The sequence below is a fragment of the Ursus maritimus genome (assembly GCF_017311325.1).
Source record: "Ursus maritimus isolate PB19 chromosome X unlocalized genomic scaffold, ASM1731132v1 scaffold_X1, whole genome shotgun sequence".
Lineage (NCBI taxonomy): Eukaryota > Metazoa > Chordata > Mammalia > Carnivora > Ursidae > Ursus > Ursus maritimus.
Genome location: NW_024423319.1, coordinates 30403187 through 30428184, shown reverse-complemented (window position 1 = coordinate 30428184; position 24998 = coordinate 30403187). Strand labels below are relative to the sequence as shown.

Genomic DNA, 24998 nt, shown 5'->3' with positions numbered 1-24998 from the left:
CTGCCGACTGAGCCGGCCAGGTGTCCCTCATTTATTGTCTGCATAGGTCATAGGTGCCTCTGATAGCAAATTCACAAGGTGACCGCTTAGTCTCTCTCCCACTGCTGTAGCCAAACCACTCACAGGCAACCCGTTACAACGTTCTGCTCTTGCCGTCCCCAGGTGATCGATGCATGGGCAAGCATAGATCATATCAGCACAGATGGTAGCATTTGTACTCATATTCGTAGTCCCTGTGCCCAGCGGAGTGCCAAACACGTCTCCCTTTAAAGAAAGTTCAGTGGTTGAAGGTTTTGGCTCCGAAGTGTGTTGCCCTCGTCCCAGCCCCGGTGCGTGCGCTGTCTGCTTGCTATTTCCACAGGCAGAGAGGCGCGTTACCAGTCGGGGCTTGCAGCTCTGGTCATACTTTCTCAGGACTGAGATTTACAAGGAGGCCACTGGGGCCTGGCTCACTGTAAACAACTTGTTATCTACCCCGACGAACTCGTTTTCTTCCCCGTTCTGTTCAGTGTCCGGCCAAAGCTTAGCTCTGGCCGCTCTTTGGTGGTGGTTTTTGCCTGAGGCTAGGGTTAGAAAGATTGTGATGCCATGGTCATCTCTGGGGAGTCCCTAGGCACACTCAGCTCAGAATTTGGGCTCGGGAAATGAGCTGCAGGAGTTTCCGAACCCTGGAGGTACGCCTCACCTCTGCTCGAGCTGACTTTTCCAGAACCATCCGAGCATCCAGACAATGTCCTCATTTTCTTTCTCCCTCTCTCTGTCTCTGGTGTGACTAGGGGACAGGCTGGACCCCTGCACTTCATCCATATAAAAGGGCCTATGGAAGAGAGTTGAAAAGGGGAAGTAGGAAGGTTGCTCCTTGTCCTGCTCTGTTCTCACAAGGATAAGCCCAGGGAGGCAGCAGGACAGAAAAGTAAAGAGAACAGAGTCTGGGGTTACACTACCTGGGCTGGAGTCACTCTGCCATTTATCAGCTGTGTGACCTTAAGCAAGCTATTTAACCTCTCTGTGCCTCAGTTTCTTCAACTATCAAATGGGGATGATGACTGGACCTACTTTAAAGGGTTGTTATGAGAGTTAATGAGTTAACAGATTGCAAAGCATTTGAAACTGCCTGGCATATGGTTAATGCTATATAAGAGCTTTAGAAATAAAAATGAAAATGATCGTGTTAGCAGTTCCTGCGTTAGATCCTTTTCCCCCTAGTCCCTGGCTGTAAGTTTCCGGGCCGCCACTCGTGGATCTGGGGCCCGCTGGTGCATGTTTTTTCTCTTGGGAAAAAGCTGAATGCTGTGGGGTGTATGGCGCATCTCTGACCCAGAGGGAAGCCTGGAGAATAGCCTCTATCTAGACAAAAACGCCTGTATAAAGGCAGGACTGTGCTAAAGTCCTATGATGCCGACCTCTGCCTGGGGTTGCCCTGGGGGCTCCACCCCCATCTCTAAGGGGCTGAGAAGAGCCCTCCCGCGAGCTTCCCCAGCCAGTGCCTTCTGGGAGAGGTTGCTCTGGCTTCTGCACTGGGCGAAGCCCTCAGCCTCCCCAAAGGCGCTTGTGCTGCCATGGCAACGCGCAGCGGCCCTGCGGAGCTTCGGAGGGAGACACCAGCCCGGAATCCAGGTCCGGGTCTTGGTGGGCATCCGAGCTCATTCTGCCAGATTGGCAGGCGGGGCTCCAGACCGCGGAGGTGCCCTGCGCTCTTCAGAGGGCTGGGTTATCAGCCCAACTTCTCCTACGCCTCCTCCCCAAGCCTCTCCTGTTCTGTTTTATCCTGACCCAAGCAGTGTGGCTTCCGAGTGACCTAGCTCCAGAAAGACTTCCCGAGTCAGCTTGGCCAGGGCATCCTGGAAAGTTCCATGGTAGAAGCCAGGGACTGTCATCTAGGAAGACTTCAAAACCTCAAGGATGGGTCCCGGACCTCCCTCAGTCACCCTTGGAGACTCACTCAGTTTTTGGCATCCCTCAGTAATGGGAACCCTAATGACCTTGACCACATACACTTACATTTCCTGTGCGCAGGCAGGGCCGGGCCCGACTGTGCCAGAAGAGCGGGGGTTCGAAGGGCACGGCACCTGGTTCCCAGATGTCACCCAAACAGAGCTTAGTGCGGTTCTGTGGAAAGGTGGGGGAGGGGAGCGTATCCTTATCAACCAATACACATCCGGACTCGGTCAGCAAACCTTTGTTGAGTGCCTGCTATGAATCAGGCCCTGTGCCAAGTATTGAGCGAAGGGGAAGAGGATACAGAGATGAGTTAAGTGTGGTTCTTGTCCTTAAGGACTTTGTCCTCTGCCGGAGAAGCCAGCGACATGTATATATACAGCTAACTAACTAGCTATAACATGAGACCAAACTCATTCACTGATCTGACATTTGAATACATATTCTGGGCAGGGCACAGCAGAGAGCAAGAGAGAAAAAGCTGTACCCTTGAGGAGCTTGTAGCTCAATGAGGGAGGCAAAGAAGTAAGAAGAAAATTACGATACAGTGTGACGAGGGTGTTGATACAGCTTCGGGAGCAAAGAGCATGAATGCCTGACCAGTGCTTGGGGAATCTGGGAAAGCTTCCAGGAGGAAGTTTCATCTAAACCAAGACCCCCAGCTGCCACTTGGCATGGCCGCAATGTGAATGGCACCCCCTGGAGTTGTGCACCATTTGTGGCAGCCCAGGCTGAGGGACGGATAAGAGTTAGCCAAGAGTACCTGGCGGGTGTAGCAAACGGACAGTGGCTCATAATGGCTAGAGTGCAAGGACCAAGTGGTGACTGTGGATGGAGGGAGTGTGGGAGTTGGAGACTTGTCATTTTTTTAAAAGATTTTATTTTGAGAGCGTGTGTGTGCATGAGAGCAGGGGGAGGGGCGGGGGCAGAGGGAGAGAGAGAATCTCAAGCAGACTCGACGCTGAGCGCAGAGCCCAACATGGGGCTCAATCCCAGGACCCTGAGATCACGACCTGATCAAGCGTCGGACATTCAACCAACTGAGCCACCCAAGTGCCCCGGAAACTTGTCATTTTGCAGCTATCATTGTAAGGACTGGATCGGACAAGAATTGCCAATGGATGCTAAACTCAGTGGAGATTTTATTTTTATTTATTTATTTAGGGGAGGGCAGAGGGAGAGGGAGAGAGAGAATCTTAAGCAGGTCAGGTTCTATACCCAGCGCGGAGCCCCATGTGGGCTTGATCTCAGGAATCTGAGATCAGGACCTGAGCAGAAATCAAGAGTCCCAGGCTTAACCGACCGAGTCCCCCAGGTGCCCCCCAGTGGAGATTTTAATGAGAAGCAGGACATTTGATGGTCTTAAAGTGTCTCCCCACAGACTGTTTATTATATGCAAAGGAGAAAAAAAAGTAGCTATAGGGTCGAGACCTCGGGCACCACCTTGAACTGGTGATTGAAATTCGCATCACCAATGAGAGACAGATATCAGCTGCGCGCCCCCAGATTGCAGAGCCCCGATCTAATCATGAGGAAACACCAGGTAAGCACAGCATGAGGAGCCTTCTGCTGAGAAATGTTGGCAGGAAAGAAAAACGTGAATATTTATATTGGCGGGAGGGGGAAGTGATCTGTGCAAAAACAGCAAGGTCATAAAGACCCAAATGCGTGGGGTGTTCCAGATTAACGCAGGCTACATAGAAAGAACAACGCCGGGGCGCCTGGGTGGCACAGCGGTTAAGCGTCTGCCTTCGGCTCAGGGCGTGATCCCGGCGTTATGGGATCGAGCCCCACATCAGGCTCCTCTGCTATGAGCCTGCTTCTTCCTCTCCCACTCCCCCTGCTTGTGTTCCCTCTCTCACTGGCTGTCTCTATCTCTGTCGAATAAATAAATAAAATCTTAAAAAAAAAAAAAAAAGAAAGAAAGAACAACGCCATGCAACACCTGACGCTAGAGTAGCTCCTGTACTGGAAGGGAAGAAATGTTCTAAAGGGCATCAGTGTGTCACCTGACAAAACTGCAATGTGGACAGTCGATTAAAGTATTGATTGACTCTAGGGGCGCCTGGCTGGCTCAGCCGGTTGAGCGTCTGACTCTTGGTTCCGGCTCAGGTCATGACCTCAGGGTTCTGAGATCGAGCCCCACGTTGGGGCTTCGTGCTCAGCGGGGAGTCTGCTTCTCCCTCACCTTCCCCCTCTCCCCCTCCCTCCGCGCGCTCACTTTCTCCCCTTCCTAAAAAAAAAAAAGTATTGTAACACTGTTCCATGTAGGAAACTGAAAGCCATTCTCTGGCTGTGGGAGAGGATGTCTCTCTGCTTAGGAAATTCACTGAAGTGTAGGAGTAAAGGATCATGATACATACAACCTCCCCTCGCGTGGCTCAGACAGGAGTGTGTATGTGCGAGTATAAGATGGTATTCAGGATGTATATATGTAATGTGCACATACGTGTGTGTGGATAATGTATACACATGACGTGTGCGTGCGGGCAGAGAACCCAAATGATAAAGGCAATGGGATAAAATATTAACAATAGGCTTATACAAGTGCTCCTTGTGCTATTTTCATTCTTCCAGTGTTTTCTAAATTGGAAATTCTTTCCAAATAAAAATTAAAAAATGATAACCGGCCGTCAGGTACAAAGGAACAGGGGTTGGGGGAGCGCTGAGAGGTAAAAACAGCAGCCGGACCTTCGTTTTTGCAGCTTTCCTGAGCTGTAATTCGCAGATAACACCGTGTGAGTGTAAGACGTACAACGTGATTTGTATATTGCGAAATGACAAGCATCAGAGTGTTCACTAACACGTCCATCCCGTCACATGCCATTTCTTGTTTGTGCTCAGAACATTTAAGATCGACCCTCCTAGCAACTTTCAAGTATATAATACAGTCTGATTAACTATAATCACCATGCTGTTAGGTCTCTAGAACTTACTCATAAACACAAGTGTACCCTCTGACCGACATCTCCTCATTTAGCAGCCGCCAGATCTTGAAGAGACTTGCAAATTATGATTGGCATCTGGACTTTAATCCCGAGGACAATGAGGTCTACACAACCTGTATCTGTAGAGAAAAAAAAAAAAGACCTTTCGCCACAATGTTGACTCATGTTTTGTTTTGTAATTTGTAGCTTTGGGTAGTTTGGGGATTTGGAACCCTCCCCACCTCCCGCGTTACAGGGCTGCGGGGCTGAGAGAGGTAAAAGATGGATTCCCAAGGACTGCAGGGAGAGGGGTTGGCCTCAGAGGAAGAGCCAGCACAGAAGACGGGCCCCTTGCAGGCTGAGCGGGGAGAGGCATCGGGGTAATTATGTTTGGGGGGAAATGTGGGGCTGTCACCTCTTGGAGTCAGAGGTCTCTGAGGGGAGAGTGGGAGCTCCTTCTACAGCCCCACCCCCAATTCCCTCTCCCTGGTTTCTGCCCCCTCTGGAAGGAAGCCCAACCCCCTCCTGGGAGATGTAGCCCTCTCCCTCTGGGAAGTCTCGGATGGCTCCACCCCCGAGAGACCCCAGGAGGGAAGTTTCCGTCCAGTCACTGCAGGAGCTGGCTGGTTCCCACCCTCCCTTCCCCAGGTCAAGGCCTTCCTCTGGGCACACTTTCTTCTAGGTGGTCCCTTCCAGACCCAGCCCAGCCCTTTCCCGGAAGCCACTTTTCTCGAATCCTGGGAATCGCCTCTAGCCTTGCGGACCTGCACATGACCCTACTCTGGGCCTTCCCCTGCCTATCTCATCCGTGTCAACGCTTACTTTTTATGTCACATTTCTTCCTTTCTGCCCAGGAAAACTCGATGCCAGTAGGAAAAGTCAGAGAAGCTGGGTTCTGCTCCAGAGCGAGCTAGCTAATAGGTCAGCCATGTCCCCAGAAACTACCGAAATAAGGGGCATTTCAGGCACCTACAAGTTGGAGAGAAAGATGCGTTTGGGCAGGTGGGCCTTGTCCCCGCTGCCTTGGGCACATCATTCGGGACTGGTTTAGGGACAGGGCTGTGGGACTGGTGTTGGGGGGTGCAGCCGGGATGCTGGGAGGATTGGAGGCAAGAAAGCACCTCAAGAGGCTGTCACCGTGCTTCGAGAAGTTGGTGAGCTGACCTGAGGTCTTGGCAGGCTGTGCAGGGCTAGCTGGATGAGGCTCAAGTGTGCAGGACAGGACAGGTTGACTTGGTGGCCAAGGGAAACGGGGCTGTGCGGTGAGGGAGCGCCCAGCTTTCCCGGCTGGCCGCGGAGCTGAGTGGCAGTGCGATTTCTTGAGAAAGGGATCATGGGGCAGGAGCGACTGTGGGTTCGAGGGGGAAGGAGGGGACGAGAAGTGTAGGGGATGTGAAACAGCAGTTGCCTGTGGGACATCCAAGTGACACCTGGACTGGGGGCTCCGGAGCACAGGAGAGTCTGGTCTGGAAACACAGTTTTAATATTTCCACACACACACACACACACACACACACACACAGACACGGGCACTAGAACTTCCAGCCTGGCACCCTCGGAGGGTCACAGCCCAGGACGTGTTGAGAGGAGTGGCTGCGCTCCCCGGAGCCGGGCATCCGGCATTGTAAGAAGGACGGCAGCGACCGTGGGCCCAGAGACAGCTCGCTACGGGCGCTCCAGTGCCCTGCCTCTCTGTGGGCTTCCTCGGAAGGCCTGCCCTCTCTCTCTCCCCTCACCCCCGTGAATGGTGTTGTCCGAAGGCGTCTGCCGGAGGACAGTGTGTGGATGCTGGGGTGGGGGTGGGTGGGGTGCGGGGGCTTGGCAGGGAGTGGACCGCTTGTACCTCTGTCTCCTGGGATCCCTCCCGCTTCAGAGGGTCCTGAGCCCGTATTGTCTCCGTCCTCACCCCGGGCTGGTCGCTTCCCATCCCGCGCCGTCCAGGGAGGGCCGGCCCAGCCTCTCAGCGGTACAGGATGTTCTGGGGCTTGACGCCAAGAGCAGCCGCTCCCAGTCAGCACTTGGGCCAGCAGCCGGGCAGGGGAGGCGCGGCGTGGGGCGGCGCACGCCGAGGGCTGAGGGGTAAAGGTGACTTTTCTCTTAGGTTGGAAGGAAGACATTGGCGTCCAAACTTCCTGGTTACCGAACAGCTAACTGGTAAAAACCGTGTATGCGTGGAGGTGGGGACTGGGGAGTTTGCCCCCCCCCCATGTTAGCAATCTAGAGGACGCTTCTTGGACAAGATTCCAAAATGAGCGCTTCCACACCGGGCTCCACACTGTGATTCTGCTTCACCAGGAAGCGATCTTGACTGTCCGCCAGGCGTGTCCTCATTGATGCATTCAGTCACTGAGGGCTGGTCCTTGTGCTGAGTGCGCGCTGGGGTGGGGCCGGGCACTGGGCGCTTGGAGAGCTGCCAGCCGAGGTGCAAACACAGCCCGCTCATTCATGCGGTGGCATCCAGAGCCCAGCAGGGCCCAACCGTAACCGAGCAGCTGGACCTGCTAAGTTGCCTGGGGGTGACCTAGAGAGCAGAGACAAGGGCATGTGGCCTGGAAGGAAACAGGGTTCGTCTGTGGCCTGTTCTCGGAGGATGGCCTAGAATGCTGGGCAGACTTTCCACCAGACATAATTAGATTCCAGAACAGACTTGGCCAGTCAGGAAGAGGCCCAACCGAAGACCCAAATTCACTGCCACCCTCTCCTACCGCAAAGGAAATGGGCCCAAAAAGTAGACTCCAAGAACGAACTTTGGACCGCCCTCGGGAGTAGCTTCCAGGGCTCTGGCTAACATCCTAGAGGCAGGAGGGAAGGGCTTGCCCCCCTTCCCTAACCTACAGTCTCCAGGGTCACCAGCCTTTCTGGAAAGCCTTCAATAAGAAATTATAGCCCAGGAGTAGGGCCAAGTGGACAGAGGGCTGTGCCTTCCAGGCTCACCGCAAGTGTCTCTGGCTCTCTTCCACCTCTGCTTTTTTTCTCAGGTAGAAAGAGGCCACCCAGCCATGGAAAAGCCCCTGGTGTCCCTCTGTCCCCAGGGCCCTCACTCAATGTGGCAACTAGGGTTAGCTCTGGAATCTAGGCGCTCCTCATCCATGGCAGTGGGCTGGGAGGTCTAGACTGAATGGCAAAGCGGTGTGGGAGTGGGGATGCGGGTCATTCAGGACCTGGAAATACAGCCAGGCCCAGGCGTGTGCTGGAGCTGGCTCCTTCTGGCTCGTGACAGCCAAATGCTACATTGTCACAAACGTGAGCTGGCTGTTAAAGCTACACTGAAATAAATTCTATTAAAAATTTGGTAAGAAATAGCCCCACACTCATCACTTCCTAATCATTTTACTCTATTTCACGGTCATCTGTGCACTTACGTGATCATCTCCCGCACCTGTGTGGTGGAAATACCGCAGGGAAGCTGGTGACTTGAGATCGTGGCGGAGTGCTTACGACTCAGAGATCAGTAAATACTCTTAATCAGGCTTTGCTTTATTTGTTGTTGTTGTTGTTGATTTGCTAGACCTAAGAAAGTGAGGCGGGGAAATGTTAGTAATGCAGATTAAACTCTACTGTGAGCCAAGTCGCTAGCTGCCGCACTGTGAATAATACCAAATCATGGGGCAATCATCTCCCAGTGTCTGAAAACCATGATCCTAGTCAAGAGAGAAGTCACTCACATCACTGAGGAATGAATGAAGTTCCGACGTACGTCTTTGTTGTTTCACACATAAATGAAAAGGTCAACTAACAGTCATGTCGGAACTACATCTGTTTAGCAATGGCAACCACAAGTTGGTTACAGATACAAGAGTCCGGCAAAAACCCACGAAAGCATTCTGCGAGAATTGGTCAGCTACTGATTAACAAGTAATACTAAAATTATTACTTAATGCCAACAATATTATTAATGATAATGATGTGTGGCTAAGAAACTAGTTGAATACATTTATAAATTAATTTATTAATAATGAATCTTTTATTAATAATGTTATATGCGTTTTATAATATGTGATGTGTGTTGCATGCATACTTAATATCGGTAAAATTTAGAATTATCTTAGGTACACATATACATGTATACACTTCCCCCCAGAGAGGTGACTGTTAAACATTTATCACACGCCACTGGTTAAGCCCAAGGTTCAGAACTCCTTTGGCACCAGAAACAAGTTTCAAAGGTCTGAGAGCTACTCCAACCCCCACCAAAACTTGGTAGACGATGGACACGTGACTAAAACTCATGTGTGTGAGTTTTTTAAGCCAACAAATAAAAACCTTTCTTGGATCTCACGAGGCTATCAAGTCTACGAAGGGAGGTAGGGACTTTGCCCTTCTCATTCATACTGATAACCCGGGCACCCGCTCCGCGCCTGGCTTGTACAAGGTGCTCAGTCACGTCTTCTTGAAAAAAAATGAACGCTTCTAGGTGCTAGCTTGGTGTCTCCACTCCTTGACAAACCACTTAGGTCTAGCCACCAACTGTGCCTGTATGGACAGAATGGAAAGAAATTAGGGCAGGGAGGGAGAGTACAGGCAATGAGGGAAGTTCAGAAAAGTACATCCCAGATGGGAAGCCATTTGGCTTGGGGAAAAAACAAACATAGACCAGTCTCCTGACTAGCAACCTATGGAAATTTCTAGTTCAACCTACCACTAGTGGCTGGGAGACCTTTGACAACCACTTTACCTCTCTGATCCTCAGCTGGCTGATGTAGAAAATGATCTCGGGGGACTCCTCTAGATCTCCTTCACCAGCTTTGCCGGCTTTGGGGGCTGCTGCTGGTACGTACCCCTGCAATCTAGGGGGGATTCTGATGCACCAGAAGATGGCATCGCTTGATGCTGGGGAGAGGTGTGTTTTTCAGAAACGAATTTCCCTGTAGGAGGAAGCAAAAGCGTGCGGAAAACATTCCAGTCGGTGAGGCCGACTGAAAAAAATAGGGCTGCAGCATCCGAAAGGCTTGGATAAATGCATGGCTGACCGTTTACTAAAGGACTCGAGGGCATTGGGGTCTTTGCAGCCCATGATGTCCTTGTCCGAGTAAGAGGAGTCGGGCCTCACCCACAGTGCGGCATATTCACACTCCTGTGTTCTCGTGTCCTTCAAATGCTCTGGCTCAAGTCCCTGCAACCGCATAGGCATGCCCACACCTTCTTCCCGCAGGAAACCACCGCCGCAAGGCAGGCAAGGTGATCTGCAAAATGAAGCCCAGCAGCTTCCGGAGAGCAGACAGGAAGCTGCTCCTCAGCTCCGCCCCCCCGCCACTTCCTGTCCCCAAAGGCAGTGTGGGCTCAACTCCCTGTGAGTGCAAGTCCTAGGCTTCTCGCTCTGCTCTGCCCCATCTCCTGATGCTGTGAGAAGGGTACAGCTGGCGTTTTGCAATCCTGCCGCCACACTGCTCATAGCAGTGGGAGCCTTCCCCAGTGGTGCTTTCCTCCTGCTTCTCTGCTGTTCAGGATGTCTCCAGCTGCCTGCTAATTTGAGCCCAAATTCATGGCCTCACCTTCGAGAAGTTACCATGAGTCGACACGTGCTCTGTGCCAGGCATATCGAATCCAAGCGTGGTCATAGCCCCTGAACCCAGTAGCTAGTCTAGGTTAGGCTGTCTGCTGTCTGTCACATGAATGAGTGAAGAAGTCTTCAGAACAACCCTGAAAGGCACCTGCCTTTAATTCCCTGTTCTACCAAGCAGGAGACTGAGGCATAGGGGAGTTAAGTTTAAGTTGCCCGAGGTCATGGTTAATAAGAGGAAGAGTCAGGATTCAAGCCCAGGTCTGCCCGACTCCGAATCCTGGAGATGCTTTGTATACATGGTTCTTCAAGTCTCTCCCTCCCTCAGCCTCCCTCCCCCGGGAGGGTTCTGGCCTGGCACACTCAGCCCTGTGATATTTTGGGTTCCAGTTACACCTGTGGAGCAGCTGCGCCCTTCAGGCGGGGGGCACCTATAGCAGGTGCCCCGTCTACAGGTTCACTGCCCTTCACACATGGCTTGTCACATCCAGAGGATTGGCCGGATAATAAGGCGCTGCCCCTGGGAATTTCGCCCGCCTTCCCGGGATAAGCAGACCATTGGCCAGACCCAAACCCTGGTACATCAGGGGAAGAGGCACTTCCTAGAAGTTCTGGTGGTAGAAGGATTTCCTTTCACGTAGCTGCTGTGCAGCCGGGAACCAGGTAGGGGAGCAGGGAGGATGGCTCCGCCTTCCATTAGGAGGGATGCCCCCAGACCCCCCACTCTGCTGCTATGGAACCTACTGACCCCTTGTGGGCAGAGTGTAAGTGCACTGTGACCAGACAGCCTTCGAGGGCTCAGCCCCACAGCCACCTGCCTCTCCGGAAGCTGGGCTCCCTCATCTTCCTGTTCTTTGGAAGCCTTTTTACCACGCTTCCCAGGTTCGAGGTTTGATCTGTCTCTGACAGTGCTGTGCGGTAGGTCTCTGGACCTTGCTGCGCCTTGCTTTCTTTCCCTGGAAAATGGGGATTAAAAAAAAAAAAAAAAGACCCCTGCCATATTTTAAGACACGAGGAAAAGCTTCAACTGGGGGGGGGGGGGAAATGTATGGGTAAATTCAAGACGCCAAGGCCCCAGGTAGACATTCAAGAAATTCTTGTAGCCTGATCAGAATGATTAGAGATCATTTGACGATATTAATCAAACTTTTTCATGTCACAGCACACAGAAAATATTTGGCTAGCGCCCTGGGAGAGAAAGGAAGAGGCTTCTGTGGGGCAGAGCTGCTCAGGCTCGGCCCAGCTAGCCCAAAGGCCAAGGGCGCAGACAACGCTACGTTCCTGGAGTCCTTCTGCAGCCCCTGAGCTATTCCTGGCCGCCGTAGACAAAAGCCTTGGTGACATTCTCTTTCCCCTCTTTCCTGTGGGTCAGCCAGCAGAGGGCTGGGGTGGGAGGCCCTGCTCTCTGAGCACCCCCCCCCCGGGTGGGAGTGGTCGCCGGGCAATGGGCAAGGGTCTTCTCTGCCTGGCTGTGGCCAGGGTAGCCGGCTCGCTTGCGCTCCTTTCCTTTTTTTTTTTTTTTTAAGATTTTATTTATTTATCTGACAGAGATAGAGACAGCCAGCGAGAGAGGGAACACAAGCAGGGGGAGTGGGAGAGGAAGAAGCAGGCTCATAGCGGAGGAGCCTGATGTGGGGCTCGATCCCATAACGCCGGGATCACGCCCTGAGCCGAAGGCAGACGCTTAACCGCTGTGCCACCCAGGCGCCCCTTGCGCTCCTTTCCTAATGCAGGAAGGTGAGGAGGCCACAGCCAGCCACAGACCTCGAGGCAAGCGAAATCGTGAGAGGGGACATCTGCCTTCTGTCTCCTCCCAAGATTCTTGTTCTCTTTTCTCCTCCTGCTACCCCCTCACATCATTGATGCATCCATCCCCAAAGCCCTTAATAAGGGGCAACCAATTGCCAAATTCCGTGCCCGGTACTGGGATTACAGGATGGAACAGTTGGCTTCAAGGAACTCAGTCCGGTAGAAAGAAAGACCTGGAAGGAGAGGCAGTGAAGAAGGTGCCCTAGGTCTTATGGATGTCTGTAAAGAGGAGGGAAAACGCGCGGGCTGGAGACAGCCTCGGAGAGCCTCGGAGAGCCTGGGAAGTTTGCAAGGACACTTGCAGCATAGATGGGGGCTGGGGGAGGGAAGAGAAGCTGGGGAGTCATGAGGCAGCTTTCCAGAGAGAAGGACGCGCACAAAGGAGGCATTGAGACATGGGAGAATGAAGCATGTTCAAAGCACTTCAAGCAGTCCAGTTACGCGAGAATATAAAGCACTAGACGGGGTGGGGGGTGAGGAAACCAGGCAGGCGGTAGCCAGATCAGAGAGGCGCCAATTACAGGCGTCTTTACTTCATCCTAAAGGCAACAGGGGGCCACTGAGGCATTTGGAACAGGGGAGCACCATGATCCAAGTGACTTTGAAGGAGCACTGCTCCGGCAGCAGAGGGAAGGGCGGTGTCAAGGCAGAGAGGCTGCTGAGGAAGCTTGCTGCAGTCATTGGGGTTATATGGGTCCAAAGATCAAACTAAGACATTGTCAGTGAGGGCAGGAAAGAGGGATTCGAGAACCTTCGAATGAGCAGAATCAACAGAAGGTGATTGTTGTGGAGAAGTAGGTGACATGGGAGGGGCGTCATGCCTAGAACAGTGCCGGTTTTCCGGCTTGAGTCACGGGGTACACGGTGGTCCCATTCACTGAGACTGGAACACAGGGAGGACGCAGGCTGCGGAAGGGGTGGAGACGAGCGCCATCGTGGATAGGCTGGCGTTGAGGTACTTGCGCGACGTCAAGGGGGGACTGTCTCATAGCCACTTGGATTCAAAAGTGTTATCACTCAGCGGCAGAGGTCTGGGCTGGAGGTAGGAATTTGGACACCTTCGACGTATGGGAGTGGTTGAAGCCATGGTCATGAATGACTTCCAGAAGAAGGAGAGGGCTAAGGGTGGGGCTCTGGACATCACATCACTGAAGGAACGTAAAGAAAGTGGGAGAGAGCCACGTGTCCTGGAAATGAAGAGAGGAGAGAATGGCCGTCAGAGCCAGATGCCCCAGAGAAGTCAAATGAGACAGGGCCGAAGCCAGACAGCAGCGGGCCAGTTCCAGAAGCTTAGACTGCGAAGGGTTAGAAAGAACAGAAGCTCGAAGGGGGCTCCGTGTCAAAGGAGGTTTTTGTCGAAGACAGTTGTTCAAATTTCCATGCTGAGGGGAAGAGATGGAGGGGGTGGGGAAGTTGAAGCTTCGGGAAAGAGAGAGAAAATGAGTGATGGAGCAAGGCCCAAGGGGAGGTGAGGGGGACCGGACGCCAGCACACCAGAGAGGTGGGTCTCATCCTTGGGCAGGAGGGGGGGTGGAGGTAGGAGAAGAGAGCGTAACAGGTTGGGTTTGCTGAAAAGCCAATTCTTTTTATTTTAAGATTTTATTTATTTATTCAAGAGAGAGAACTGGCAAAGGGAGAGGGAGAAGCAGACTCCCCACTGAGCAGGGAGCCCAATGCAGGGCTTGATCCCAGAACCCCGAGATCATGACCTGAGCCGAAGGCAGACACTTAACCGACTGAGCCTCGCAGGTACCCCGAGAAGCCAATTCTGAGATCGAGATCAGCAGGTTTACTAGGGAGTGCTCTTGGGAGGACTTCCACCACCCACGGAAGGGAAGGAATGGGAGCAGGATGGGAGGAAGGAGATGTTGGGCTGCAACGTGGGTTCCACAAAGCCTCGGGCAGCCCCATGGGAAGCTCTGAAGCTAGGAGTGGGGACCAGGGGGTTGGCCTTTATACTCAGTCCTTCATGGGGTGCAGGCTGCCCTGGGAAGGGGGCTTTCTTCAGCTGAAGCGATCCCCAAAGGGGGCTGAGGGCTGAGGGCCGTGGGCCACAGGCACCGCTGAGTCCTTCAGTCCGGAAGGGGGTCCCGGAAGCACATCCAGTGCCCACGGCAGAGAGGAAGGGGGCGCTGTTGCATTTGAGTTGAATCTGTGGGCCAGCCAGTGGCACTGAAGAGGAACTGATCAGGGACATGGGGCAGGATTGCCAAGTGGTGTTGTGGTCTTAGTTAAAGCTAGAAGACGAATCATTTAGACACACCCAAACAGTGCTCAGATTTCAAGGTCCCTCATCTTTGGCCACTTGGATCCGTCCTCTCTCCCTTGGATTAGTTTGTACCAGGAAATGTGTATATTATTTAGAGAACATTTTACGACACTGTGTTCCTAAATTCCCCAATTTTTTACCTCAACGACTTCCTTTTTTAAAAAAAGGTTTATTTTTTGTCGTAACCTACACCCAACATGGGGCTCGAACTGACCGCCCCCGAGATCAAGAGTCACATGCTCTTCTGGCCGAGCCAGCCTACCTCAACTACTTCCTAAACGCGACTCAGATCCAAGGATTTTGGTAGATAACCATTATTTCTGTTATGACAGTCGTTACTTATGTTAATGCCAACAATCTAAATCACAGGTAAATAAAACTGTGGATATTGCGTGTTATAAAAACCCCTCAGGAAACTATTTCTGAGCAATGAATAAACACTTGTCTCTGAGCGGATGAATGAAAATCACGGGCGTCAGGACTAAGCCTAATTAGTAGGCAAATACAATATGTAGAAAATGACAAAGGAAAACTAATTATAAAGCTACAAAGGGACACACATGGCGGTGTGGCCCGACACAGAACGGGCGGTGCCCCGGGTACTACAGTGACAAAAGAGAAGTCCGCTGCCTAATTACAGGGGCTTTCTAAACCCATACAGGAATGACACAGATGACCTTCAAAAACAGTGCCATGCTGTTCTGAGAAGAAAGGGTCCCCGCGTGGGGGGGGGCAGAATGAGAGCCCCCTGGGCTTACAGCGCGGGCCACGCCGTCCACTGCGCCTCACTCAGGAAGACAGCTTGCCAGCCCAGAGCAACTCTGAGCCAGTGGCAACGACTTTTCTAACTGGCCGTAGCAATGTGGTTCCTAGGACAAAATGAAAAACAAAGTCAGCCTTGGTCACGGGGCCTCACCCTGAGCCCCCACACAGGTTTGCCGCCGAGCATACATTTTAACGAAGGCTTTGTCGCTCGGGTGATGGGTGACTCTGACTGCAGGAACCTTAGGACACAGAGAGTGGCAGAAGGGGAGGGGAGCTCTTTAGGAGGGATCACCTTGGTGTGCCCTAAAAACCATTCTAGATGGAAGAGCAGTCAGTCCTGCTGCCAGCCCGGCCTTCGGGGGTGAGATGGGGCTGCTTACAGCTTCTAGGGGCAGATCCGTCCTAGCAGATACCATCTTCTAGATCCTGCCACCAGCCTGCCAGACCACTGGGCGTAAATTCTGGAACCAACTCTTGTTCCACATCCCATACTGCCTAACCTCAGAAACACACACACACACACACACACACACCAGGTGGTCTTCTTCTCCAATGCTAATGCCTACCTTATCACATTCCAGACATTCTACTAGGGGCTTTGCCTTGTCTTTTTCCCTCCAGAACCCTGTAGGGTAGGCACTGCTGTTATCCCCACTTTATGGAGAAGGACACTGCCACAGAGAAGTAAAGTGACTTGCCCAAGGTCACAGGCAGGCGTGTGACAGAGCCCCTGAAGGTAAGGTTGTGCCCTTCCCATGGACTATTATGCCTCCCACCGTTTGAGTACCAGACCCGTGATTCCCAAAGCATTCTTTCTTTTCTTTTTTAAAGATTTTATTTATTTATTTGAGAGAGAGAAAGAGCATGAGCAGCGGACAGAGGGAGAAACAGGGAGCCCCTGAGGCGGGGCTCGATCCCAGGCCGCTGGGCTCATGACCTGATCCGAAGGCAGACCTTCACCGACTGAGCCAGCCAGGCGCCCCTGCCCATTCTCTCCTCACGGGCCCCTCTGGTGAAATCAGTGAATCCCCTTCACAGAAAAATGCCCATCTCTCGCGTGCACACCAAATATGTTTAATGCCAAGGAGCGCGGGCCGCACCGTGGAACGCGGCCGGAGCGCCGCCGCCGCAGGCTAGCCCGCCCGCAGCAAGCAGCCCGGCCCAGACCAGCTCGGCTGAGCGCGCCCTAGCTTCCTCTGGGACACTGCCGACCCGGCTTGGGGGCTACCCCGCGGCTGGGGTTCGGAACGCTCGGCCTCTGTAGCCCCGCACTCGTGCCCTCCTGTCCCCCGCGCCCCGTGCCCGGGCCAGCCCCCACCGCACCGGACTGAGGTCTCCGGTGGGCTCGCCCAGCCCCGGCCCGGAGACCAGAAGAAAGCTCTAGGCGGTTCCGCGGACAGACCGGGGCCCTGGGCTCCGACTGCGGCAGCGGAGACGGAGGGAAATCGAGCTCCCGGGCAGAGCCGGTGAAAACGGGGCGGGGGGGGGCGTCAAGGGCGCCCCAGGCCCTGCCACGGGTAATGCAGTCGAGGGAGGATGCAAGGGGACGCAGAGGGAAGCTCGCCCTGAGGGCCTCTAGGGTGGCTGCTGCGGCTTGGCTCCCCCTCCCAGAAGCGCGGCAGAGGCGAGCCGTTGGAGACAGCTCAAGGAGCTGGCTCTGTGGCCGAGCCCAGGACGGGGGCGGGGGGGACCCCATCTGCAGCTCATTCATTGCAGAAACAGGGAGCCCGGCCCCCGTGCTAAGCGCTTGACAGACACGAACCCGCTTGGCGCTCCTAACGCCAGATGAGACGGGCGCTACCACTGTCTCCCCCCGACAGATGGGGACCCTGAAGCCCAAGGGGGAGGCGGCGACTTGCCTGAAGTTACACAGCGAGTCAGAGGCAGAGCGGATTCAAACTCGGGCGGTCGCGCCCACAGCACCCTTGCTCGGCTCTGCAGAGAGCGCGGTCCGGGACCCGGCTGGTGACTGGCCAAGGAGCCGGGAGCGGCGCCGCCGCAGGCTCTGCCCTCGAGGGGCTGACGCTAGACGGGCGACAGGTGATCACGGCCGTTACCATGCATTCCGCCGTCGGGGTGGGGCGGCTGTGGCCGCGCTCCGGAGTGGCCGGGGCTCCAGGCTCCCCAGCAGCAGCTCGCAGGTTGCAGGGATCCCTTTCTCGGCCCGGGACCGAAGGAGCCAACGGAAGGAGGGGAACCCTCCCTGGTTGTGGGCCCACCCGTGCAGCTCCCACGCCGAAGCCTGGAATCCAAACAGCTGTGAGCGAGGCTCCCGTCAGGCAAGTGTCCTCACTCCTGTCTGGGGTATCCGAACAGGGGGTCCCTACAGGCCTGTCTCATCGCCCGCTCTCGCAGAGGCAGCGAGCTCCCGAGGGCTAGACGTAGGCTTGCATCTTTCTCCATCATACCGCAGGGCCTAGCACGGCCGGCGCAGCAGCCAGCGCTCAGCGTCTGCTCGGCCCGTGCACTCACTCCGCCGACGTTCGCTGAGCATCCGCGATGTTACCGGGAACGCTGCTAGGCTCTGGCATACAACAGCGACCCCAAAAATAACCCCTCTCTTCGCTGAGCTTACATCACGGTGGGAGTGCCAGACAATAAACAAAACGAGCGACAAAAATATATGGAGCCTGGGGAGGGGGATGGCAGCAAGAAAGGAGGGTAGGAAGTACGGGCAGGTGAGGAAATTTTCAGGAGAATGGACAGCAAAGACTTCTCTGAGAAAAAGACATTAACGTCAAGGCCCGAAGCAGGTGAAGGAGCAGGCCACACAGATACCCGAGGAAAGAGCGTTCCAGGCAGGGGAACGGCAAACGCGAAGGCCTCAGGCGGGAACGTGCCTGTGAGAATGAGGGAACGAACCTGTGAGAAGCGGGGAGGAGACCGCAGGGGCTGGAGGGCAGTGAGCGCGGGGGGATCGCAGGAGTTGGGGATCAGAAGGAATGAACAAGCCGTGGAGATTGTGCGTGGTGCCTAGGAGCAGGGGAACCAAACTGGATCCCCGGCTTGGAAGCCGTCCAAATCGGGCCGGGACTCACGGGGGGAGGGTGGGGAGGCCCCGCAGGAAAGTCTATTAATAACTCACTCTCTCCAGGGCTCCATTCCAAAGGCATGACCGGGTTCCCTCCTGCACCCCCAACCCCCAGCCACCCGGGAGGACAGGCAGGGGCTTCCTGGAAGCTCATCCTTGCTCTCAGTCTTAGGCTGGGGCTGAGCTGGAAGGGGCAAGCTGAGATTAAGAACGGACCTTTCAGGGCGCCTGGCTGGCTCAGTCGGTCGAGCGGGGGACTCTTCACCAAAAAGAGAGAGAGAGACTTGACCTTTAGAGTTGACTCGGTCTATCCTTCCACCTCCAGAGAGCACTCCACTCACCTGTCCTTTCAGGGTCTGTGACCGAGGCCACGATGGGCTGGGGCCACCTGTTCCCCTGGTCTTTCTGGGAGGAAAAACCCCGTTCAGTGACGGTTTTTCGACAGCAAATTCTATTTCAGAGTCCTACCTTCCCACCTCCCTCCCTCTCTCTGGCTCTACCTTCAGAGGCAAAAGGAGTCAGTGGCCTTGGCCTCCTTGTGGGGTGTCTGTGTCTGACTGCCAAAGTCAAACCCTCTATTGTCTAGATGATTTGTAGTTCTCTAGAGATTTTGGACATGAGCTTTATACTTTCCTGTATTAGAAATATCTTCACCCGCTCTGTGGTTTGCTATTACACGCTCTTAATGGTGTTTTGTTTTGTTGATGAACGGAAGCTCTGAATTTTAATGTAGCCAAATGCATACCTCTTTTATGGTTAGTGCTTTTTGTGTTTTGATTGAAAGGTCTTTCATTTCCCAAAGATAATGAAAATATTTTACTATAGTATTTTCTAGCCTTTTTTTTTTAGAAGTTTTGTTTGTTTTGTTTAAAGATTTTATTTATTTGACAGAGAGAGAGAGCACAAGCAGGGGGAGCAGCAGGCAGAGAGAGGGAGAAGCAGGCTCCCCGCTGAGCTGGGATCATGACCTGAGCTGAAGGCAGACACTTAACCAACTGAGCCACCCAGGCGTCCCTAGAATTTTTTTTTTTAAAGTAAACTCTACACCCAATGTGGGACTTGATCCCATGACCCTAAGATCAAGAGTTGCGTGCTCTACCAACTGAGCCAGCCAGGCTCCCCATTTTCTAGAAGTTTTTTTTATTTTACCTTGCTCATTTAGATCTATGATTTATCTGGAATTGATATTTACGGATGATATGAGGTAGTGGTCATGTTTTCTTTTTGCCATATGGCCAGGTAATTGTCCTGGCGAAGTTTATTGGAAAAAAATCCTTTTCCTACGGAGAAGCAGTGGCACCTTTGTTACATAGCTGTTCTATCTGTGTGGGTCTGTTTCTGGATTCCCTGTTCTGTTCTATTGGTCCATATGCCTATCACTGGGCCAATATCATATTGTTTTAATTACTTTCGCTATATAATAAGAATATCTAGTAGAACTATCTTTCTACCTAGCTCTTCGAGAGTGCCTTGGCTATTCTCGGACCTTTTCCATAGAATTTAAATTACCTTGTCAAGTCACCCCCCCCAACACACACACACATACAAATGTTGGGATTTTTGAATGGGGTCTCATTGAATCTATAAATCACTCTGCTGAGAATTGACACCCTAAAGCTATCGAGTCTTCCAACCCATGAATATCACTCCATTTATTTAGGTTTTAATTTTTCTCAGTACTCTTTTATATTTTTCTAGGTAAAGGCCTTACCCATGTTTTCCTAGATTTATCTGTAGGTATTTCTTATGCTATTATAATGACTTAATATTTATTTTTTTAAGTTTCCAAATGCTTGTTGCTTAGAGAAATACAATTAATTTTCCATATTGACCACATGTCCAGCAACTTATGTAAATTCATTTAACAATTCAAACGTTTATCCTTCAATTCTTTTGGATATTCTTTGTACACGGTTGTGTTTTCTACAAATGATGACAGCATTATTTCTTCTTTTCTAGTTCTTTAATCTTTTTGTTTATTTTTCTTCTTTTATTGCACTGGCTAGGATTTCCAATACAATGGTAATAGAGGGAATCCATGTCTCATTTCCAATTCCAGGAGGCAAGCTTTTAAGTATGATACTTGTTGTACAATTTTTTGTAGATACCTTTGATCATTATTAAGAAATTTTTCTTCTATTCCTAGTCCCTTACTCCCATGTATATCTTTACAATTAATCCCTATTATTTAAGATAACTTGAGTACCTGTTCCTAATATCCAAAAAAACCTTAATAAAACAATGGTCATTTTGTCACTTCCTTTAAAATATTTATACCTCTCAATCTTCTTATTTTATTCAGGAAGGTAGAACTTCCAGAATAATATTGAGTAGTAGCAATGATGGCAGGCATCCTAGTCTCATTCCTGACATTAATGAAAATGCCTCTAGAATGTCATCTAAATTCTACTTGTTAACATCTTATTTAGAACTTTAGAACATCTATATTCAGGATTTTTTTATATGTATATTTTTAGGTGAGATTGGTCCATACATTTCTTTTTCCTGCTATCATTGTCAGGTTTGGTATCAGTTATCCTATTTTCATATAAAGAATTGGGGGAAATGATCTTTTTCTATTCTCTAGAACAGTTTAAGAACTGTCTGTTCATTGAACTGTTCACTGCTAGAACTCAATGACACATTCTCATTACCCAGAGATCACTGCTGTTAGTATCTCAATGCATATCCTTCCAGATCTTCCCCCTCCCCGTGTATACATGTGTATACATGAACAGATACATAATAAACCAAGTAAGATCACTCCATATACTGTTTTGCAAACTGCTTTTTTCAGCCAATAATCTTCACCATTTTAATAAGCTTTCATCTCATCGAATACCACATATGTATATTATATTTTCCCAATTGACCCCGAAATGACCCTTACAGCTGGTTTATCCAAAGCATAACCCAATCCAGAACAAGGCATTAATTGCATCTGCATTGTGAAAAGGAAAGTTTTTCTAACAATTATATCTGCCTTAAAACGGAAATGGCTGCTTTGTAAGACTGGAGACTCTCAAGCAAAGGCTGGGCCAATATGTGTCTGGGGGGCTGCCTGGGGAATTCCTGCATGTGGGAGGTTAGAGCACACGATTTTTAAGGTGTTTTTCCAAAGCTGAGTGATGAAGATACTAAGACTGATTTTCTACAAACAGTATTATTGTATCATTTTGCACTGGCTCCTATCCCCTCCTGTCCACTCAGGTAGATTACTCCAGTAATTCCCTCTCCTGCATGATCCATTTTTACTTCTCTCTTGGCTTTTTCCTCATCAGCATTCAAATATGCTGTTATTTCTTCTATCTTGAAAATACCTACTGTCAATCTTACTTCCCACTTCACATACCACTTTTCCTTTTACAGCAAAACTCCAAAAAAAAAAAAAAAAGTCATCTGTATTCACTGCCTCCAATCCCTCTCCTCCCATTCTCTCTTGAATTCACTCCTGTCAGGCTTTTGCTCACACCACTCTCCTGAACGGCTCTTCTCAAGGTCACCGGTGACCTCCACTAAATGCAATACTTATTTCCAAGCCCTCACCTTATTTACACGTGCTGGCCATTTGCCTATTTGTTCTCAGAGCCACCCCCCCCCCCACCTTTCCGCTCTTGTTGTGTACAATAGACAACTACATTTCCCAGGTGCCCTTTCCCTCTGACTTCCGATCGGGTTTGGCCAATGGGAACCACTGGCTGAAGACTGGCGCGCAGGCGGAGGGGAGGAGCCAGGGTACTCCCCTCCCTTTCCCTCTGTGTGGAGTGTCATCTCTAACAGTGACTGCACCTCTTCCGAGGCTCCCCCTGGATAGGCCCTCCTCCCTCCACGGACCCAGCTCCTGCTGGGCCAGCCTTCCTGCTTCTGCTGGTTACCTACTTGAGTAACACCACCTCCTACTTTTACCTCCTGTGGAGGGGAAGCAGCTAGAAGCCCTAGAGGCGAAGCAGCTTCCTGCTGTTGCGCAATTTCTGGGTAAATTCACCATCCCCACCTTCGCTTCTCAGCGCTTCCTGAGAGGAATAGCTCTCACCTGAGTAACCAACTCCTCATGTTAGGTTCTTTCCGTTTAAAATTCTGAATGTGGTGTCTGTTTTCTATCTGGCCCCTGGCTGACAGAAAACACCCACTTCTCTCAGCTTTCAGGATAGTTCCCTCTGTTCCCCTCCAACCTTACTAGCCATATCTATTCAGTCTTCTTCGCTGATTCTCCTCATCTCTTGACCATTAAATGTTGGGAGCGCCCCAGGATTCAGTCCTTGCACCCATGCTCTTCGCCATTGACACTTATGTCTTTGGGACTCTCCTCCTGGCTCGTGGCTTTAAACAACATCTATCTACCAAAACCTCCCAAATTATCATCTCTATAGCTAGTCCTCCACCATTGAGCTCCAGACTACATCGCCAACTGACTGCTTGACATCTCCACTTTGATAGGCAGTAGTTATTTCAAACATAATACATCCAAACGGTGTGTTTGGCTTTCCCCCGAAAGCTGTTCCTCCGCATCTCAGTAAATGGCACTTCGATTCACCCCCTCTAGCCACAAATCAAGAAGTTGTCCTTGATTTCCCTCTTCCGCTCACTTCCCACATCTGATCCATCAGCTCATCCTGATAACAGAACCTCCTTTTTTTTTATACATATATATATATGTATATACATACACGGCCCGGCTCCTACTCACTCCTCTGACCTCACCTCTTGCAGCTGCTCGTTCTCTCGCTCCGTACAATCTAGTCCCACTGGCCTTCTTTCTGTTCCTCCAACATGCTCAGCGTATCCGTCCACTGGGCCTTCATACTTCCTATTGCCCTCATCTGGGTTGCTTCCCCCTCCCATCCTTACCTGGCTGACTCCTTCTCATCCTTCGGGTCTGACAGGCTCAACGGCCCCTCCTCAGAGTCCGTCCCTGACCACCCGTCATTCTCTGCCACATCATACTATTTTAACTGGTCCATTTCTGGCTCACCTGCTTGTCTGCCACCCCTGCCCCCGGACATGAGCTGCTTTGCTCTCCACTATGTCCCCAGCTCCTTGTGCAAAATCTAGCCCATTATCGCTACTCAATATATAGTAGTTGAGTAAGGTACCAGATGAGCCTTGAGCAGGAAGAGGGCCACCTCTTCCTCCGGGACCAGGAGGAGAGAAGATGGGGAATGGATGCAACTAAGGGTGCCCCTATGTCCTCGGTGCTTTGGGAAGAAAAATGCTGAGAGAGGGGGGGCTTGCCAGCAGAGAGGTTGGGGGCAAGCGGTGAAGCGGTAAATTGTTCTGGGGGGAACCGGAGGGCTGCTGACCGAAATGCACAGAAGGACTGGCGAGCTGTGGCGGGACCCCATCTGATTCTGAAACCAGATATTCATGATGTCAGACTCCACCCATTTACAAGCGATAGACACTCATCTATCTGGGTAAAAGGTCAGAGAAAGCAGACAGTGGGTCTGCTTCTAAATTGGGAGTTTGCAGGGCAGACGTCATACTATTAAAAGGAGGTGAGATTTATCTAATTATGTTTCCAACGAAGCACGGTTGCTGTAACAGAAATCAAGGCCAGGGTATTGATCAGAATGTTTGATAATTAGGAATCATTGGCAGTGGCTTAGACTATTTGGGCAGAAGACTGTTACTGTATAAATTTGGCTAATTTTTTTTTTTTAGAAGAACTGCAGGCCTGGCCTCCGCACACCGGGCTCTAACCGCTGTCACTAGGATGGCGTGGCATTGCCTCTCACCCACTTCCCACACCTGCTGTAATTCCAGACCGGCTCGCCTAGAGACCGCTGAGCCGAGAGACAACAATGCATCCCCCGGACACTGCCACAAACACGTATTTTGAATTTTCTTTATGGCCTTCCCCAAAAGGTCCTGCAGCTATTGACCAAAGCTCCTGTCCGCTAGGGAAGGAGAGCCAGAATACCGCCACCAGACAAGCCAGGCTGGGGGCTCAGAGCATGGGGTCAGGAGACAAATGCAAGTTCAGCCTGCGTTCATATCACAATAGGTCTCAGTGAGTTTGCAGATCCACTCAGAGATTATTTTCCTTGTTTAAAAGGAAGTAAGGTTTGGGGCACCTGGCTGGCTCAGTTAGTAGAGATGCAACTCTGGCTCTCGGGCTTGTGAGTTCGAGCCCCACATTGGGTGTAGAGATTACTTAAAAATAAATGAAAATTAAAACAATTTTAAAAAAAGAGGTAAGGTTTACAATAGCACCAGAAAAAACAACAACAACAACAAAGTACTTAGGTTTAAATTTAAACAAAATATTTGCCCAATTTGTACAAGAAAAACTACAAAATACTGATGAAAGAAACCAAAGATCTAAATAAATGGAGAGAGAACTGTGTTCATGGGTTAGAAAATGCAATATTATTAAGATGTCAATTCTCCCCAGATTGATCTTTAGTTTTTACACAATTCCAATCAAAATTCCGGCAAGAATTTCAGAGACACCAAAGAGCTGATTCTAAGATGTCTATGGAAAGGCAAAGGAACTAGAATAACCAAGGCAATTTTCCAAACGAGCAAAGCTGGACAAGTCACGCTGCCCGATTTCAAGACTTGCTACAAAGCTGTAAGAGTCGAGTCCAGGTAGTGCCCCGTCAGTGCACAGACAACAGCCAGAAGAGAAAGGCCAAAAATACAGTCAACTGACTTTCAACAAAGGTACAAAGGCAACTGAATGGAGAAAGGAAAGTCTTTTCAGCAGATGATGCTGGAACAATTGGACGTCTATATGCAAAAAAAAAAAAAAAAAAA

At 51.2% G+C, this 24998-nt stretch overlaps 1 long non-coding RNA gene across 1 annotated transcript; it reads right to left on the bottom strand.

The window, feature by feature from the left end:
- Positions 1–9: 9 nt before the first annotated feature.
- Positions 10–11347, bottom strand: LOC103677722. Its single transcript, XR_572507.2, has 9 exons — positions 9541–11347; positions 9129–9338; positions 8228–8375; positions 6030–7386; positions 5688–5834; positions 4875–5005; positions 2002–2109; positions 686–817; positions 10–264 (listed from the first exon to the last, which is right to left on the bottom strand). It is a non-coding gene; the product is annotated as an uncharacterized LOC103677722 (long non-coding RNA).
- Positions 11348–24998: the final 13651 nt, after the last annotated feature.